The following is an 18,872-nucleotide window of genomic DNA, read 5'->3' on the forward strand; positions in this document are numbered from 1 at the left end:
TTTAATATGGCTTTAGAAAAGGCAGAGGAACCGGAGATCAAATTGCCAACATCCACTGGACATGGAAAAAGCAAGAGAGTTCCAGAAAAACATCTATTTCTGCTTTATTGACTATGCCAAAGCCTTTGACTGTGTGGATCACAATAAACTGTGGAAAATTCTGAAAGAAATGGGAATACCAGACCACCTGACCTGCCTCTTGAGAAATCTGTATGCAGGTCAGGAAGCAACAGTTAGAACTGGACATGGAACAACAGACTGGTTCCAAATAGGAAAAGGAGTACATCAAGGCTGTATATTGTCACCCTGCTTATTTAACTTATATGCAGAGTACATTATGAGAAACGCTGGACTGGAAAAAGCACAAGCTGGAATCAAGATTGCCGGGAGAAATATCAATAACCTCAGATATGCAGATGACACCACCCTTAGGGCAGAAAGTGAAGAGGAACTCAAAAGCCTCTCGATGAAAGTGAAAGTGGAGAGTGAAAAAGTTGGCTTAAAGCTCAACATTCAGAAAACGAAGATCATGGCATCCCATCCTATCACTTCATGGGAAATAGATGGGGAAACAAGGGAAACCGTGTCAGACTTTATTTTTGGGGGTTCCAAAATCACTGCAGATGGTAACTACAGCCATGAAATTAAAAGACGCTTATTCCTTGGAAGGAAAGTTATGACTTGCCTAGATAGCATATTGAAAAGCAGAGACATTACTGTGCCAACAAAGGTCCGTCTAGTCAAGGCTATGGTTTTTCCACTGGTCATGTATGGATGTGAGAGTTGGACTGTGAAGAAGGCTGAGTGCTGAAAAATTGATGCTTTTGAACTGTGGTGTTGGAGAAGACTCTTGAGAGTCCCTTGGACTGCAAGGAGATCCAACCAATCCATTCTAAAGGTGATCAGCCCTGGGATTTCTTTGGAGGGAATGATGCTGAAGCTGAAACTCCAGTACTTTGGCCACCTCATGCGAAGAGTTGACTCATTGGAAAAGACTCTGGGAGGGATGCTGGGAGGGATTGGGGGCAGGAGGAGAAGGGGACGACAGAGGATGAGACGGCTGGATGGCATCACTGACTCGATGGACGTGAGTCTCAGCGAACTCCTGGAGTTGGTGATGGACAGGCAGGCCTGGCGTGCTGCGATTCATGGGGTCGCGAACAGTTGGACACGACTGAGTGACTGATCTGAACTGATGATTTATGCAATCAGAATTAATAATCTCCCTTTCAACAGTAATTACCACTGGGCTGGAGGAGGGACCTTTCATTACTAAAATCATTCACGTGTATATTATAATTTATCCAGACTGAAATCACAGATAATTGAAATTGTACAGATTTAATCTGAACAGGAAGTCTGTTTATGAGATGCCTTAGCCAGGGAAACAGTTCCTGATTATTGGAAACAAGACAAGAGGTGGCTTGGTTTGGAGATTAAAATGTTATTTGGCAATGGAAACTGTTGGTGCAGTTAAACATGACCACTGTAATTTTGCCACAGTTATTAATAAACCCCTCCACTTTGCACTTTTTAGTGGAGAAGACAAGAAATGGATACTGTGGGAAGAAAAGCATAAAGGATTCTACAGATTTTTCACTGAAATCTGAAGAACAAAAGGAAGATTTAAGTTACGTGAAAGAAATGATGGTGTTTATTTGCCCTCTTCATCATAATCTAGATAAAGCACGTTGATTTAATGTTTACTAAATCAATTTAATATTATTGATTATTATTTAATGTCTGTTATGCACCAGGCATTGTTTCTATGTGGTAAAAGTGTAAAAAAGTATCTACCTTTCAGACTCATAGGTTAGTGGAAATAAGAACACACGTGTGTAAATAACCAAAGCTACTAAATAGAATTTAAGTAAGTGCATAAAATTATGAATAATGAGTGTTTATTTCTACAGAGGGAGATGAAGAAACACTACTTGAGAGAAGATCATTTGATCTAAATACTGAATGTGAGTACAAGTATTATTTTGTTAGGAAAAAAGAACATTTTTACAGAAAGAACAGTATGTACATAAGTGTAGGCAACAAATAAAGCTGTTTGGCTATGAAAGAACTCAATTTCAGATGGCAACTGTAGTGAATTAAGATAAAATTGTGTTCAATTTTCTATTCCATAATGAATTTTGTCAATCAAAAATATACTTCCTGGTTAGAAATTCAAAGATCTTATCTGTAAATGAAAAACAAATGCTTCTGTAGTGACAGATTCAATTCAGAACTTTCAAAATCATCAGGTTACACAAGCAAACATGTAACTAATAGCAATGCATAAAAACAACCCCAATTCCTTATAAAATTACTCCTGAAAAAATCATGGAAGTTCAGTTAATTTCAAAATGGGCAATCATTTTGCGTAAATAACATTGATGTAATTTTCTGAGCGTGGTAATGTATTTAGCAGAATTTGATTCATAAGTCCTACTCTTAGAGACTTAAGTTACTGTTTAATTGTTTAATTTCCATTCAAAACTGTGAGTTAATTAAACAGTAGTTTGTCAGTATTCCTTTCAGTCTAGTTTATCATTCGCTATATAGTTTTCTATTGTGAATCAGCCTAGAAACAAAAACCAAGGTTTCTATTAAATGTACATACTAAAACATTGTGTTTCTTTCAACTTTGACAGCAGAAAAATATTTAGAAAACATATGTTAAATCACTAGCAAAGTGTATTATTACTGCAATAAAGAATTAATACTCAAAATTAAATGATAAAACATTTAGATTGAGATGATAAACATTAATTTCTTTATTGAATTTTGTGGTATATGAATAACTAAAAAAATTTGTTTCATCATGCATAAGATAGAATAAGTTCCCTGTATACTTGAGCAATATGCAGGCATATACCCATCTATTAATGTAAAATAAGTTCTGCACAATCTTTACAATGTATTTTACTCTCTATATATGTCTTTGTGTTTAAATATTCTCTATGGAATTTGACTTCCCTTTAGTTATTATAAGTTTTAGAAAATGATAGATTGTGTTCCTCTGCTTGGAAAGATACAAGGAAATTTTGCTTTCAAATTTTGCCTTAATCTTTAAATTTGCTAGGACTCATTCAAAAGCTCAAGTAAATGTCCTTTCCTAGCAGTAAATATGTTGCTAGGAATCATAGCAACATTTAAACTCAAATAAATTTGAGTTTAAACTCTAAGTTAAAGTACATACTAATAATATAAAATGCCCCAGCCTGAGTCATTATCACTAGAAAATTTAAAAGAAAAAAAAAATATATATATATATATGTTATCCTATTTATTAGTAAATAGAAGAATAGTAAGAGCTGGCAAAGATGCCAGCTAACCAGATTCCCTCAATCACTGATCCACACATCATTCTTGATGTTGTCTGTTCCTCAGAGACTTTCACAGTGTTTATAAACTTTCAAAATTTAAAAAAAAAAAACCTCCACCAATCTCCAGTTGCTTGATGATCTGTTAGTGTTAGTCGCTCAATCATGTCTGACTGCAGCCCACGAGTTTCCTCTGTCCATGGAACTCTCCAGGCCAGAATACTGGAGGGGGTTGCCATTCTATTCTCCAGGGGATCTTCCCGACCCAGGGATTGAACCCAGGTCTCCCGCATGGCAGGCAGATTATTTTCCATCTGAGCCACCAGAGAAGCCCTCGATGATGAGAACTGATATTACTTTATCAGTTCCTGAGAAATCCAAGTTAGGGTAAAACTTAACATCTTAACTCCCAGCATGTGGTATTTTAATTTTCCTCTGGCACTAAGACTTGCACTATTATCAGTCTTTCCAACTCAGTGAATTTTTGCCAGCACTACCACTTAAATTCTGGGCAAGACTGAAGGCAGGAGGAGAAGAGGACGACAGAACAGAACATGAGATGATTGGATGGCATCACTGACTCAATGGACATGAGTTTGAAAAAGCTCGAGAAGATAGTGATGGACAGGGAAGCCTGGCATGCTCCTGTCCATAGGATTTCAAAGAGTCGGACACAACTAAGCAACTGAAAAACAACCACCACTTAAATACCAGCTTTACCACTAAGTAACAGTGTGAACTTGGGCTGCTTTCAATGTCTTTTGGTCTTAGTTTCTTATCTATTGGTTCAGTTCAGTCACATCCAACTCTGCGACCCCATGGACTGCAGCACACCAGGCTTCCCTGTCCATCCCAACTCCCAGAGTTTACTCAAACTCAAGTCCATCAAGTTAGTGATGCCATCCAACCATTTCATCCTCTGTTGTCCCTTTCTCCTCCTGTCTTCAATCTTTCCCAGCATCAGGATCTTTTCAAATGAGTCAGTTCTTCATATCAGGTGGCCAAGTATTTGCATTTCAACTTCAGCATCAGTCCTTCCAATGCATATTCAGGACTGATTTCCTTTAGAATGGACTGGATGGACCTCCTTGCAGTCCAAGGAACTCTCAAGAGTCTTCTCCAACACCACAGTTCAAAAGGTGCTCAGCTTTTTTTTATATTCCAACTCTCACATTCATACATGCTACTGGAAAAACCATAGCTTTGACTAGACAGACCTTTGCTGGCAAAGTAATGTCTCTGATTTTTAATATGCTTTCTAGGTTAGTCATAACTTTACTTCCAAGGAGTAAGCGTCTTTTAATTTCATGGCTGCAGTCACCATCTGCAGTGATTTTAGAACCAAAATAAATAAATAAAGTCTTTCATTGTTTCCATTGTTTTCCCATCTATTTGCCATTAAGTGATGGGGCCGGATGCCATGATCTTCGTTTTCTGAATGTTGAGGTTTAAGCCAACTTTTTCACTCTCCTCTTTCACTTTCATCAAGAGGCTCTTTAGTTTCTTCACTTTCTGCCATAAGGTTGGTGTCATCTGTGTATCTTAGATTATTGATATTTGTCCTGACAATTTTGATTCCAGCTTGTGCTTCATCCAGCCCAGCATTTTGCATGGTATACTTTGGATATAAGTTAAATAAACAAGGTGACAATATACAGCCTTGATGTACTCCTTTTCCTATTTGGAACCGGTCCGTTGCTCCATGTCCAATTCTAACTGTTGCTTCTTGACCTGCATTCAGATTTCTTAGGAGACAGGTCAGGTGGTCTGGTGTTCCCATAGCTGATTGGTAAAAGATCCTGACAACAACCAAGTCTGTGTTTTGAGAGTGAACCAGAGATGCTTAATAGATGTTTGTTTCTAGTTGTCAAATGTCCCTCCACAGAGTACTCTTCTCTAGGGTGTGCATGCAAAATACTGTGTTCTTCTTTTAAGTTAAGGAAGCAGTGGAAATACCTTTGATGTAATGCTAGCTACATGTTCACATAATTAATCAAATTACGTATTATTGAGGTCGAGTTTCCAGGTAGTGCTAAGTGTTACAAAATAAAGTAAAAACTCTTGGCTGTCTGAGAAATCCTCTCCACCATTGATGCTTTGAACCCATTATAATGCTATTATTTTTCTAAAAATAGTGGAGACGATCCACTTATTTCCCATTCCTTCACTCAATTAATGTTTTTATTAACAGTCTACAGTAGCTTGAAAATATTTCCTGGGATACTTCATAAGTTCAACTATAACCAAAGATGTCAATCTAAGGACTCCTGGGATAGAAATAAAGAGAGAGAAAATGTCCTAAATGAAAGTGCAGGTTTATGAGATTTTAATAGGATTTATTTTAACTGTTATGTAAACATTATAATGTGAGAAGAGAAAATGATCTAGATACGTCTAGAAGTAATTTATCATTTGTGGAATACAAACAGATAAAATTATTGAAAAATTAGTTTTAAATGATACTTTAAAAATATTCATTTTATACGAAAATAGATATTTACATTTAATGGCAAAACTGCAGACAACAATAGAATTTTTATTTATACACATGCATTATAAGTTAGAAATCATATCAAATGAAAATAGTTTTAATAATGTGGGCTCTAAATTATTGCACCTTCCATAATAAATCTTCTAAATTTCTAATGAGATTTGATTAAATTTTATTTTAAATTCGATTAAATTTTCCACATGATTTATCACAGTGAATAAAAGCAAAAGTGTGATAATTATGTCTTTTAACCCCAGCTCTATATTCCCAGTACCCAGTGTATCACTAGAATAGATATCTAATCACCCCATTTCCAAATCAAAATTTTAAACACATAAACTAGGGAGAGAAAAAAATCCAAGAGTCCTAAGAGCAAGTTTTAAACAACTGACTGTGTAAGAGCAAGATTATTAGACCATTTATTTTTTGGCCTGTAGAGGAAGGTAAGCCCTGTGTTGGCAAGAGATTTCTGCAGCTGCAGAATTCCTGTAAAATTGGTATCATTCTTTTTCAGCTTTTAAAAGATTTTTGAGGTAAGAAATAAATTGAGTTCAGATCATTTCTGTCAGAATTACTATTTCAAAAAATGACTGAATGTTCATTTTCAGCTCTACCACTAACTCTCAGGCTTGTTAGAGAGACTATGCTTGCCCAGTTCTGTCATTTAAATGTTGTCCTTAGGTTGTGACAGACAAAAAGAATTTCCAAACTGTGTTCAGTTCCCTGTTAGTTTTCCCTCCTTTAGAATCATTTTCTATTAATTCCAGGTCAGCATAACAAGACACTATTTATGGATATTTATTCTGTTGGACTTAATAACTGCAATTTTCCTCTCTGTCTATGCTCTCTTAGTGCTGGCATCTCACAGTTTAAATAAAGGCCAAGGGTAATATACTTGTAAATACAATGAAAGCATCCATGCAATATTTTGGAGGATTGACTGCAGCACAAAATTAGACTTGTGTGTGTTTTGAGTCAAATCCACTATATAACTATAGTTTGAAACTATAATTTTTAACCTGAGTAGGCTTCCATGTTACAAACTTTCTGGTCCATGTATAAACCAGAACTTGAACATTAAGAGTTATATTAAACACAATCATAAAAAGATAATAGAAAAGAAATAGTCCTTAGTTTCATATTTTATATGTTTTCTTCTAATGATGTTTGATGTACTCTTTCATATGTTACCAAATATAATAACAGCCATAATCAACTATTTGTATTATGCATCAATTAAAGTACCCATTTTGAGTCCTAATTGCTTCCATAATGCCATATATGTATTTTTGAATAAAATAGCATGATGCAAACATGCAAATCAAAACAGAAGAAACAGATTTGGAGAAACAGATTTGAGGCTGGCCAACCAAAGTCCTAAGAAACTTTGCAACAAGAACATTAATGCTTTAATTATCCTGAAAAAAATAATAAAAGAACTAATGCAGCAATAATATGTTGAATTCCTAAAATATAACAAAATATCAGACTTAATAAACAGCTTTACTATTTTAAAAAGTTGGAACTACAGTGAAGAAAACAATCCACAAAATGAAAAGATAGCTGACAAAATAGAAGAAAACATTTGAAAATGATGCAGCAAACTAGGGATTAATCACAAAAATATACAAACAGCTCTGCTGCTGCTAAGTCGCTTCAGTCGTGTCCAACTCTGTGTGACCCCAGAGACGGCAGCCCACCAGGCTGCCCCGTCCCTTGGATTCTCCAGGCAAGAACACTGGAGTGGGTTGCCATTTCCTTCTCCAATGCATGAAAGTGAAAAGGGAAAGGGAATTCGCTCAGTGTCCGACTCCTAGCGACCCCATGGACTGCAGCCTACCAGGCTCCTCCGTCCATGGGATTTTCCAGGCAAGAGTACTGGAGTGGGGTGCCATCGCCTTCTCTGACAAACAGATCATACAACTCAATATTAAGAAAATAAATAATCCGATCAAAAAATCAGCAGAAGTCTTGAACAGAAATTTTTCCAAAGAAACCACAGAGATGGCTAAGAGGCACATCAAAAAATGCTCAACCTCACTAATTATTAGAGAATTGAAAATCAAAATCACAATGAAGTATCACTTCATACCTGTCAGAATGGCTATCATCAAAAAGTCTACAAATAACAAAAGAATAGTGAGGATGTGAAGAAAATACAAACCTCATATACTTTAGGTGGGTATGTAAATTGGTGCATCCTTAAAAAACAATGAAATACTGCCACTTGCAGTATTCAATGGATGGACCTAGAGAGTATTATGCTTAGTGAAATACGACAAATAGAGAAACCAAGTTACCATATCATTCACATGTGGAATCTGAAAAACAGTACAAATGAATATATATACAAAATATAAATGGGCACATGGAGAACAAGCTTCAGTTCAGTTCAGTTCAGTCACTCAGTCGTGTCTAACTCTGTGATCCCATGGACTGCAGCACACCAGGCCTCCCTGTCCATCACCAACTCCTGGAGTTTACTCAAACTCACGTCTGTTGATTCAGTGATGCCATCCAAACATCTCATCCTCTGTCGTCCCTTCTCCTCCTGCCTTCAATCTTTCCCAGCATCAGGATCTTTTTAAATGAGTCAGTTCTTCACACCAGGTGGCCAAATTATTGGAGTTTCTGCTTCAGCTTCAGTCCTTCCAATGAATATTCAGGACTGATTTCCTTTAGGATGGACTGGTTGGATCCCTTTGCAGTCTAAGGGACTCCCAACAGTCTTCTCCAACACCACAGTTCAAAAGCATCAATTCTTCAGTGCTTATAGTTTACCAAAAGGGAGATGGGAGGGGGATAGGGTTGAATTAGGGTTACAGGATTAATAGATACAAACTACTATATATAAGGGAGATAAGTAACAAGGATTTACTATATAGCACAGGGAATTATACCCAATATCTTGCAATAACTTATAAGGGAATATAATCTGCAAAAAAAAAAAAAAAAAAAAAACTGAATTACTATGCTGTATACCCGAAACTATTAACATTATACAATCAGCTATTCTTCGATTTTTAAGAAAAGTGGAAGTAGCTTGTCTAAATGGTATATAAGAGGTGGAGTTACCAATTTATGAAAGCAAGGATGAGAGGTGCAAATACCAAGGAGAACAGTGCAATCAGCACTGCATGGACAGAACATGTGGCCAAACTAAGGCAAAAGGAAGACCCTGAGATGAAACTGGCATTGAGTTGTCACAGGGCTTGCTGAGGCTGGCTGGTTTAGTGTTCTGTATCTTTAGTTGTTTTACTCGAGAGCAGGAAACATAAGTGTGCTGGGAAAACACCATATGGACTAACACAGCTTCCATCTTCAACAGTGTCATTCCTTCTTTCCCCAGTCATCCAGGAGCTGATTTGAATTACAGAGAAAATAGAAGGGACTAAATGAAAACAATTATTTTTATTGGTATAAAACTGTTGTTACTCTATATATAAACACTTGGTTTAGTATTTTCACTTTTATGATATATATGAATATAACTATCATAATTTTGGAGTAAATTTTAAAGTGCTACAGAAAGTTATGCATAATGATTGTCTTTTTCCATGTTAGAGATATCCCATTTTCATCTGTTTTCATATTTCCACATACATACCCAATTTAAGGAATTTAGGTCAGTAGGAATTATGAAAATAAAACATTTTGCTAGTACATTTAAAGGAACTTCTAATTCTGACTCTTACATTTTCCAAATTTTCAGAAAAGATGCTTGCAGTTTCTTTGCTTTTTTTCTTACAAGTTGTGTTTTTCTCATATTTATATCTGATGATGTGCCCTATAACCCCACTCCAAATTCCACTAAGATTTAATTTAGGTGTTTTCTTACATGGTTTTCTGTTATTCTTTCACCTTTTATGATATTTTTTTTTCTTTTTTTTTAATTTTATTTTATTTTTAAACTTTACATAATTGTATTAGTTTTGCCAAATATCAAAATGAATCCGCCACAGGTATACATGTGTTCCCCATCCTGAACCCTCCTCCCTCCTCCCTCCCCATTCCATCCCTCTGGGTCATCCCAGTGCACCAGCCCCAAGCATCCAGTATCATGCATCGAACCTGGACTGGCATATTTTTTTTTCTTTGCAAGTATTTCTTGAAAGTTCCTCCAAGTTCTCAAAGCTTTTATTTACCAACAGTTATATATTTCCTGTCATTTCTAATTTGGGGTATAGTCAGCATTTTGAATAACTATTTTGAAGAAAGGTGGCCTCAATATTCTAAACATAACTCATGGTTTTGAAAAGGCCATTCAAAATATTCACTTCCCTCATGCTCCACCAGAGTTTTTTTTTTAAAGTTCTTTGAAAAGTTTACCGTTATCTAGGGAGCAAAGAAATAGCTTTGGTTACCTTTTAAAGAGTTATCAGCTAAGATTACAGTGTTCCTGCTCATCAATTTGCTTTTCCACACTGATCTCTGACTTAAAATTTTCAGGCTGTCTTGAAGGTCAAGTAACAAAATAGCACTATTCATTATAGGGAACATCACTCCTGCCCTTTCGTTTGGAGGACCCTGCTGCTCCATAGGTACGGCAGCAAAAGGAGGGGTATGTAGGCTCCATCTGCTTCTGACCTTTGTAAGCTTCATTCCAGTAGAAGCAAGGATTAATGGAGAGAAATGACTCCTCTTTTGAAAACATCTTGTTAAAATTCCACAACTCAAAAAGAGGTGTTCAAATGCTCTGTTTAAAGAACCTAATTTTTAAAATAAAAATAGATTATACGTTCATTATAAGCCCCAGATTGTTAAGACATTTAAAAACTCTTTTCTCTCACATAATCATTGCGCTTAACATGCCCTTTTATACCCCGTTTTCAAGATAACTCATGCATCTGCTTTATGACAGGACTTCAGTCAGCATGGAGTCAAGGATGACTGTCCTCTGTTTCTTTTTGTAGAAAGATTTAATTGTGTTTTACATCTTCTGAGCCACAATTATTCTGATAGTTTCCCTTCAGAATGCCTATCCTCTGCAGGCTCAGCAGGGTGACAACTGATATTCTTCTTACAATATCAAAATCTGACCTGTAGGACACTGACCTGAACTGGTATATGAGCAAAAAAATAACAATTGTGTGGGAATCATTATATATTTTGACTCTCTTTGTTTCATCACAACAGCCTACCCTTGCTAACACACTCTTATGTTAGCCCAATGTCTTAACTGAGAAAATACAAGCATTTCTCATTCAAATATGAAAGTTATCTACTTAAAGTTTTTATGCCTTTGGAATGAAATTCTAATTGCTAAAAGCTCATATGTTCAAGACTAATTTTGATAAATCCATAATACAAAACCATACTCACATTCTATTAATATGCCAACAGCTTGAAATGGCCTGAACAATTTGCTGCAGCATGTTTCACAAAAAGAATGGAATATATTTGTTTAATCTTCAAGTTTGATTTCTTTTCATTTACTTCATAGCTGCTAATTTTTTTCATAAGTTTTTGCCCTATTATTTTATTCTTTGATTGTGATTTTTTTTTCTCTTTTAGTTCAGAAATAATGTTTAGTCAGGTTATCCTTTCCAAATAAATTTTTCTTCCAATTTCTCCATGTTCATACATTTCACTCTGGTCACCATTCTTTTTTTTTTTTTTTTTTTTGTCTTTTTGTGACTTTATTTTTTTTTTATTTTATTTTATTTTTAAACTTTACATAACTGTATTAGTTTTGCCAAATATCAAAATAAATCCTCCACAGGTATACATGTGTTCCCCATCCTGAACCCTCCTCCCTCCTCTCTCCCCATTCCATCCCTCTGGGTCGTCCCAGTGGTCACCATTCTTTAGTCTGCTTATGTCTTAGATGTATGTAACTTTATCTTGAGTATATGTGATTCAGAAGTAGCACTGCAATAGTTCTTTATATTTTTCCTAAAAGAAAGCTGGAAACATTCTTTAAAGTTAGAAATCTTAAAGTCTTGTCCCTTGCTTTGCCAGGCCCGTTTTGTGAAATGCCAGGACCTTAAAACTAATATCAAAGCCATTCTCAAATATTCTAGATTTTGAAAAAGAACTTTTTCTCAAATGTAAATATATATTTTTCTGGAAACCCATAGAGTGACACCCAAGGTAACAGATCCATGAAAGGAATGTGGGGTTGAACTTTCATTTTTTTCCAGCATAATATAAAAACAATATCACAGCTTGGATTCACTGATGAATTCATAACCATTTACCAATTCATTTTTTCTAAAGAATCATCATTCTCCCAAGAATCAAAACTAACAACAAAAGCAACAAAATGAGAATTCCAAATCAGTAAATTAAAAGAAAGTCTGAAATGTTATAACAAATCATACTGTTGCCCAAGTGATATAATAAAATCTCATTTGGGCAACCGTTGAAAGAAGATTCTGCAGCAAGTAAAATAAATTTAACAAATTCATCCATATCTTTATATTGGATTCTTGTTTTATTTTTGCAGGTAAAACACCTAGATTTGACACTGATCTACAACATAGTTGGATTAAATGGAGGAAGGAAGGAAATTGGTGGAAAAGGTATGTGCCCAGTGGAACCTGGGTAGGGGGAAATAAATAAGAGGCTGTTGTCACTGGGAGAAACTGTGAATTTTATGTAAGTGTGGCACATGTGTGTGGATAGGGAATGTTGCCTGCCCTTCCTGTAGATGAAAAATGTTGCCCACCGTCTCAGTTCTATAATGCTCAAGCCATCAGCCTCTGTAGCTGCCCGGGACAGTGCACCCTGACAAGATGGAAAAAAAACAGGAAATATTCTGTGCTTTGGATACTGGCTAGGATAGTGAAGATGCATATCAAAGGGACCATTTCAGTGAACCCAGATCTCTACATTTTCTCATGTGCAGAAAAGCACTGAAAACACTAAAGCGAAGTGTTTGTTCTTTGTTATTAGCATTTGCTTTGTGGTGTTTCATCACATGCTTTTTCCCAGCAAAAATGTCCTATATCCTGGCTCCCTGCCCGCCCTCCCCGGACAGAGCGGTTTTTCAGAACGATCCAAAAGGCTGCCACCTGTGCTACAGTCCTCAGTAAGATCCCGGGGTAAAACAGAACTCACAACTTTTAGATTGTGGGTTATTCTTCAGTTGACATGTGTGTGTTCAGCTATAAATTAAAGAAGTACCAAAGTTTGATTCTAGGTTATTGAACTGTTTTTTGTCATTATGTCAATCGGAAGAGCTGGAAGAATTAAATGGTAACAAAGATACATTACCTAAAATGACTTAGAATAGGAGAAATAAAGAGAAGAAACAGCTGAGCTTCATTGTGATAAAATCTATATAATTTAGGTCAATTCGAGATTTACAAATACATAATTTTGATGAACTTGGACAACCTTTGGGAGATGGTGAGGGACAGGGAAGCCTGGCATGCTACAGTCCATGGGGTCACAGAGTCAGAGAAGACTGGACAACTGAAGAAAAACAACAATTTTGATGTCAGTTCTTGTGCCTGATAAAATTCTGACAAAGACTATAGCAACCAATAAAACTACTTTCTTGCCCTAAATAGCTGGAAAAGCATCCTATCTATTTATTTCTGTTGTTGACATTCCTAATTACATAATATATTATACTCCTGCTAATTTTGTTTAATGGAAAGGCATTTTATTTTAAATATATCAATATGTACACATCCATTTTAAAATTGTTTTCTTCTTCTCTTGGATATCACTGGAAAGAAAACAAAAAAGTGAGAAACAAAATTGTCAACTTTGAAGAAATCAATAGATACCTAAAACTCAGAATCCCCAAAGAGAAGGAGTGGTTATTTCCAACACCTCCTGAAGATCAAGTAAGTTCAGGAAAATGTAGATTATCGCATCCATTATCACAGATTTTGAAAAAGCTTACAAAGCACACCTCAACAAGTAAGTAGTACACCCTGAAATGGAAAGCAAGCTATCGAAATAAAGTGCAAATTCCTGGCTGTGAGATTTTGATGGGTTGGTAGCTTGATAGACAGGAGTGAAAATGGGCTGTTTACCTCTCTGGACAGGAACAAACTCTGGCAGCAGAGAGGGAGGTCTACTCAGGGCCAAGGGGAGCCCTATGATGTCACTCTTGACTGCTTGGGGAGACCTCACTCACATACAAATAATCCTAAAAGGGAAATTCTGAGAAACCTGGGAACATGAGTCTGAATTCCCACCCCCGAACCCCAACAAAGAGTTGTCTGGTTCAGAGAAGAGAAATAATTCAAAGGAAACAAAAACAGACCTATAAAAAGTAATTAACATGAATAGGACAAGGAATGAAGAAACAAAGGAGAGAGAACATTTTTTTTTAATTTTATTTTATTTTTAAACTTTACATAGTTGTATTAGTTTTGCCAAATATCAAAATGAATCCGCCACAGGTATACATGTGAACTTAACATCAGAAAAATACCATAAAAATGTTGCTGTAGGTCAGATTTAAATCATCACACACAAAAAATCACAATTAATTATAACACTACTGAAACAGTCATGTTAATAATGAAAGAGCATTAAACATTTCTTCAGAGATGAAATGGTGATGAGGAAATAAAACAGAACTTGTTAAAACTCAAGAAAGAACTGAAAATTTAAAAGTCTCATAAAGATAAAGGCTAAATTGGAAGAAGCGAAAATGTATTGTTGTTGAAATCACAGTACGAAAAAGCAGAGCATGACTTTAAAAAGTGAACAAAATATTATACAGAGTGAAGTAAGCCAGAAAGAAAAACACCAATACAGTATACTAACGCATATATATGGAATTTAGAAAGATGGTAACAATAACCCTGTGTACGAGACAGCAAAAGAGACACTGATGTATAGAACAGTCTTATGGACTCTGTGGGAGAGGGAGAGGGTGGGAAGATTTGGGAGAATGGCATTGAAACATGTGTAACATCATGTATGAAATGAGTTGCCAGTCCAGGTTCGATGCACGATACTGGATGCTTGGGGCTGGTGCACTGGGACGACCCAGAGGGATGGAATGGGGAGGGAGGAGGGAGGAGGGTTCAGGATGGGGAACACATGTATACCTGTGGCGGATTCATTTTGATATTTGGCAAATCTAATACAGTTATGTAAAGTTTAAAAATAAAATAAAATTTAAAAAAAAAAAAAAAAGTGAACAAAATAAAGTGTGAATAAACAAAATGCAGAGAAATTAAAACAAGCAGTAGTTTTTCAAGCATCATCTAATACACTCAACCAGCACCTCCCTCCAAAGGGTCCAAATAAGATAATGGAACAAGGGAAAAATGTTTATAAATTCAGTGTAAGAAAAACTTTACAGATGTCAAAGAACATATGAATTTACTTCATTAAAGAGAATACTATATCTTAGGAGAAGCTGACCTAACAGTATCCACTGTAAAATAAACCCTTTAAGTTAACTGAATTTCCAATTTTATATAGATATGAATACTTTGGGCAGACAGGAAAAAAGATTTAATTCATCTATAAGGTGAAACAATAGGCTGACCTTCAGTTCTCCACAGCAATACTCGATGTTATAATGATCGTAAAAATTCACCTGTATGATCTTCAAGGAAAGAAAGTGTGACCTAATAATTTTAGAGCTAGCCAAACCACTCTTCAAACATGAATGAAACAGGGACAAGGGAGCTAAATTTTTTAACTTACAAGAAACCAGAGTTCCTAGTAAGTTCATTTGAACTCTAAGTTCATTTTGAAGAAATTCTCAGAGAACACATATCATCTACCAAGAAAAAAAATGGCAAATGAACAGCCAAGGGATATTAAATCTATTTAACTGTTTCAATGAATAGGACTAAAAGAAAAGGATATGTTATGCTTACAGAACATAATGTGACTTTTATGAGAACAAATAATGAAGAAATACAGAAGAGATATGTGAGATATTTTAAATGTGCTGATTTCCAAAATTTTACTAGCTGGGGTAAAATATATATTATCTAAATGCATAAATTAAATAACAATATATTAACAATACTAAGCTGTACTAAAACTAGGAAATAGAGGGGAAGGGTAGAAATGAAAAAAATCTAACAGGAAAGGAGCCAGAATATTTTTTCATCACATATTTTACCATATCTTTTAAATCTGAGCTGTATACAAATAATAGCTATCAAAAGAACAAAAGTAAATTAAAAAATCAGAAACAACTAATTAAAAAATAAAATTCCTGACTTGTTCTGGAAAGCAGTGTATGACAAATATTCCTAGATAGTCAAATAGATCTTAGGATTTCCTAATACTAAGTACCTCAACACTTAAATAACATCTGCATGCTACTAGCAACCTTTACACAAATATCCCGTTGTGGTTCACAGAATTCATGAAGTCTCTCTATTATTATAATTTGAAATGTGTCACTAATTTAATGCACAGTCAAAAGCAGTGAGGTACTGCTACAAGGATACCAGCATACTCACTTTGATTACCTATATTTACATTCAGATAGTATTTTATTTTATTGCATGATGAAAATATTGGAACTCATGAGAATGTAACATTCAATTGCTCATGATACTTGTTTTAATTTTTTCTCTAAGAACTTTGCATTCATATATAAAGTATTAGTTTAAACTTATATTTTTCTCCTTGATTTACATGAGTAAAATAACATTTTCCTCTAAAAACACATTATGATCACTATCAATACACGAATGACAAAATGTACTTGAATTTCCTTCTTTAGTCTTAAAATTTTGCTAGAAATCTGGCATGCCAGATATGTGTTGACAACATGGAAGCTATTTCTTGGAAACTAACAACTCAGTTCTATTTTTCTTGTGCACTACCAATGGAAATCTATTTCTGAAAATTAACTTTATATTATGAATATACAAAAATTGATCTTAGAATAAAAGGTGAAATAAAAATGATTTTTAAATATTACAAAGCTTTAAAATCAAATCTGGAGATTAAATTCACCTGGAATAAATGCACATATATGAAAAACTCTGCATGGGTCCGCTCAGTTTCAAGGCTCCTTTGAGCTGCCTTCACACCTATGACTGCCTCTGGCCCCTTGTTAGCAAGACGTTTTACTGGTTATCAAAATGTCCTTAGGATGATTCTTAGTACCAAAGTACCTGATTCTCAGCTTTTATAATACTTAAGTATCTTCCTACTGTGAGCACTTCAAATAAATGAAATTATCAAACTGCAATTTAGTAAGATACTGAATTTCAGTTTCTTCAAAACTGATATGTTTCCATGCATAACCTACTAACACACTAAGAAAATTAAATAGAATTGAAAAGCATCTATATTTTGAATTAAATAATATAGAACAAAGAGAAAATACATACTTCTTTAACTCTAAACCACTCATTGGGCTTCCCTGGTGGCTCAGAGGGTAACGAATCTGCCTGCAATGCAGGAGACTTGCGTCAGGAAGATACCCTGTAGAGGAAAATGGCAACCCACTCCAGTATTCTTGCCTGGAGAATCCCATGGACAGAGGACCCTGGCGGGCTACAGTCCAAGGGGTCACAAAGAGTCTGACATGACTGAGTGACTAACACTTAAATACTTAACCCATTTACACATAAAAATTGCAGTGAACTCTCAAAGGACCAATTATAGAAATAAACTTTCTGAAGACAGAAATGCACAAAACACTTCCTAAATTTTTCTTCATTAGAGAGTTTAGTTTGTTCTCAAGATTAAAGCCATAGTGAAATTAGCCATAATGATTTGGCAAATTAAAACTTCCATCCTTCCAAAGTTAATCAAAAGTGGTCAGTAATAAATGTCAATACTTATACTAAAAATTACAAAATGTATTCATTTATTAAGATGGCTAAAATTCTCTAAATCTCTGTTTGTCTACAAATATGTGATAGTCTTTGGATAGTTCTTATAAAACAGAAAGACCAAATGTTATAAGCATTTTCAGTTGCTGCTCAACAGGTACTTTTTTTTTTTTTTTTAATTTCTATGATTTTATTTATTTTATTTTTTTATTTTTATTTTTTTTATTTTATTTTATTTTTAAAATTTACATAATTGTATTAGTTTTGCCAAATATCAAAATGAATCCGCCACAGGTATACATGTGTTCCCCATCCTGAATCCTCCTCCCTCCTCCCTCCCCATTCCATCCCTCTGGGTCATCCCAGTGCACCAGCCCCAAGCATCCAGTATCGTTCATCGAACCTGGACTGGCAACTCGTTTCATACATGATATTTTACATGTTTCAATGCCATTCTCCCAAATCTTCCCACCCTCTCCCTCTCTCACAGAGTCCATAAGACTGTTCTATACATCAGTGTCTCTTTTGCTGTCTCGTACACAGGGTTATTGTTACCATCTTTCTAAATTTCATATATATGCGTTAGTATACTGTATTGGTGTTTTTCTTTCTGGCTTACTTCACTCTGTATAATAGGCTCCAGTTTCATCCACCTCATTAGAACTGATTCAAATGTATTCTTTTTAATGGCTGAGTAATACTCCATTGTGTATATGTACCACTGCTTTCTTATCCATTCATCTGCTGATGGACATCTAGGTTGCTTCCATGTCCTGGCTATTATAAACAGTGCTGCGATGAACATTGGGGTACACGTGTCTCTTTCCCTTCTGGTTTCCTCAGTGTGTATGCCCAGCAGTGGGATTGCTGGGTCAAAAGGCAGTTCTATTTCCAGTTTTTTAAGGAATCTCCACACTGTTCTCCATAGTGGCTGTACTAGTTTGCATTCCCACCAACAGTGCAAGAGGGTTCCCTTTTCTCCACACCCTCTCCAGCATTTATTGCTTGTAGACTTTTGGATTGCAGCCATTCTGACTGGTGTGAAATGGTACCTCATAGTGGTTTTGATTTGCATTTCTCTGATAATGAGTGATGTTGAGCATCTTTTCATGTGTTTGTTAGCCATCTGTATGTCTTCTTTGGAGAAATGTCTATTTAGTTCTTTGGCCCATTTTTTGATTGGGTAATTTATTTTTCTGGAGTTGAGCTGTAGGAGTTGCTTGTATATTTTTGAGATTAGTTGTTTGTCAGTTGCTTCATTTGCTATTATCTTCTCCCATTCTGAAGGCTGTCATTTCACCTTGCTAATAGTTTCCTTTGATGTGCAGAAGCTTTTAA

The sequence above is a fragment of the Bubalus kerabau genome, chromosome 5 (assembly GCF_029407905.1).
Source record: "Bubalus kerabau isolate K-KA32 ecotype Philippines breed swamp buffalo chromosome 5, PCC_UOA_SB_1v2, whole genome shotgun sequence".
NCBI classification, from domain to species: Eukaryota; Metazoa; Chordata; class Mammalia; order Artiodactyla; family Bovidae; genus Bubalus; species Bubalus kerabau.